General features: G+C 40.8%; 1 non-coding gene across 1 annotated transcript; it reads left to right on the top strand.

The window, feature by feature from the left end:
• The first annotated feature begins 926 nt into the window (after window positions 1-926).
• On the top strand, window positions 927-1,030 carry LOC112760272 (small nucleolar RNA R71). Its single transcript, XR_003180721.1, has one exon. It is a non-coding gene; the product is annotated as a small nucleolar RNA R71 (small nucleolar RNA).
• Window positions 1,031-2,426: the final 1,396 nt, after the last annotated feature.

The following is a 2,426-nucleotide window of genomic DNA, read 5'->3' as shown; positions in this document are numbered from 1 at the left end:
CTCTTGAGATGTTTAGTTGGGGTATCTTTTTTTCTTTCTGCAGACTTGGCATGGGGGGTTGCACTCCATCTTGCTCTTCTCCCTTTTCATTTGAGCCTTCTTCTTGTGGTCTTTGGGGATGTTCCTCCTCACTCCTAAGTGTGATAGCCTGACACTCCTCCCTTTTGCTTGAATGGGCATCATAGCAAAAATTGTGGTTAGGAAGCTGCTTAAACAGATAGCTGATTTGTGTCTCCAGTTTTGTGATGGCAGCATTTTGATTCTGCATGTTTGACTGCACTTCCTCTCTGAATGCTTTACTGTCTTAAATGTCTCTGCATATTCCTTCAATTAAGGCTTCAATCTTAGAGAGTTTGTCATCAATTGATGGGTTATTCCGAGAAGATGTGCTATTTTGATTTTGATAAGCATATGAAGAAGTGTTGTTGTGGGGGTGTTGAGACGTCCTCTGTTCTTGGTTTTGATCTTGCTCACTTCCCCACCCAAAGTTTGGGTGGTTTCTCCATCCAGGGTTGTAAGTCTTGGAGTATGGATCATAGTTTTTCCTTGGTGAATTCCCAATGTAGTTGGCTTGCTCCTGACTCCCCTCTGCTTCTTCATTCATTCCTTCTTGGATTGTTGATGAAGATGAGATTGCTGCTACTTGGTTCCTCTCCATCTTCTTGGTGAGGTCAGCCAGCTGCTGGGTAATGAGCTTGTTTTGGGCCAACAGAGCATCTACATTGTTTAGCTCTATCACTCCTCTTGTGTTCCCTCTTTCGGAAGCATAGAAGTAGTCGTTTTCTGCTACTATTTCAATAATATCTATGGCTTCCTCAATGGTCTTCTTCTTGTTCAAAGATCCTCCAGATGAATGGTCTACGGCCTTCTTTGACTCATAAGAGAGCCCTTCATAGAAAATGTGCAGCTGCACCCATTCGTTGAACATGTCAGGTGGACACCTCCTTGTTAAGTCCTTGAACCTTTCACATGCTTCATACAAAGTCTCACCATCTTGTTGCCTGAAAGTTTGGACCTCAGCTCTCAGTCTATTGATTCGTTGAGGAGGGTAAAATCTTGCTAAGAATTTGTTCACCACATCCTCCCAAGTTGTCAAGCTCTCCCTTGGGAAAGATTCCAGCCACTTGGCTGCCTTGTCCTTGAGTGAGAAAGGAAATAAGAGCAGTCTATAGGCGTCAGGATGAACACCATTAGATTTCACTGTGTCACATATTCTCAGGAAGGTGGTCAAATATTGATTGGGGTCTTCTTGAACACCTCCTCCAAACGAACATTTGTTCTGAATAAGGGTGATGAGCTGTGGTTTAAGTTCAAAAGTTGTTGGCATGGATAGTTGGCTTTTGGATGCTACTTCCACAATTTCCTGGGTTTGGATTGATGTAAGAGCCCAAAACTCTTCTATCCTCCCCAGCATGATTTGCTCCACCTCCTCTGCCATGGTTGTGAGTTTCTTCTTCATGATGATTTTCCATGTTTTCTTCCATGTTTGGTTCAAAGTATTCCTCAAAGTGTTCCTCCTCTTCTTCAGCACCAACTACACGTTTTTCTCTTGCCTCCCTCCTTAGTCTAAGGAAGGTTCTCTCAGGTTCAGAATCAAAGGAAGTTGAAGCCCCGCTTCTTCTCCCTGTCATACAACCAACAAGTACAAGCAAAGAAAATAGGTGCAAGAAGTATTTGTGTCAGAATTACTGTTAGTTGTGGGTGATGCAATATATCAAACAGTTAGTGGGTTAGCAAACAGAATTGAAAATAACAAAGAAAAACAAAAGAGTAGAGGGGGAAGGGAAGAAGTTTAACTAAAACAAAAAGTAAATCACCCAAACAGAAAATGAAATTCACAAAATAAAAATGCTCAATCTAGTGATCTTCCAGTTTAATCATTGTTGATGCACAATCAATCCCAGGCAACGGCGCCATAAACTTGATGCACGGAAAACTTGTCTCACAACAAAATCTCCCTTCGGCAAGTGTAGCGAATTTGTCGTCAAGTAAAAACTCAGAATAGAGTGAGGTCGAATCCCACAGGGATTGATTGATCAAGCAACTTTAATTAGAAGAATGTTCTAGTTGAGCGAGTCTAGAATTTTGGTTGAGAGTTGCAGAAAATAAAATGGCAGGAATGTAAATAATAGAAAAGTAAATGCTAGAATTAAAGGACTGGAAGTAAATGACTGAAAAATAAATTGCAGAATTGTAAATGGGAATGGGGGATTTGCTCATAAAAGTAAATGGCAGAAATTAAAGAGAATGGGTAAGATCAGAGATGGGGAGTTCATTGGGCTTAGGAGATGTTGCAATTCTCCAGATCAAGTTCATTTTTATCTCTTCCTCAATCAATGCACTCATTGATCTCCTTGGCAATCTTAAGTGATTGAATTACAATTTCTTGCAATTCAATCTCTCAAATCTTGATCAATAGCCAATTC

The sequence above is a fragment of the Arachis hypogaea genome, chromosome 16, assembly GCF_003086295.3.
Source record: "Arachis hypogaea cultivar Tifrunner chromosome 16, arahy.Tifrunner.gnm2.J5K5, whole genome shotgun sequence".
Taxonomy (NCBI): Eukaryota; Viridiplantae; Streptophyta; class Magnoliopsida; order Fabales; family Fabaceae; genus Arachis; species Arachis hypogaea.
The sequence above is the reverse complement of the archived record's forward strand: the minus strand, read 5'-3'. Positions and strand labels throughout refer to the sequence as shown.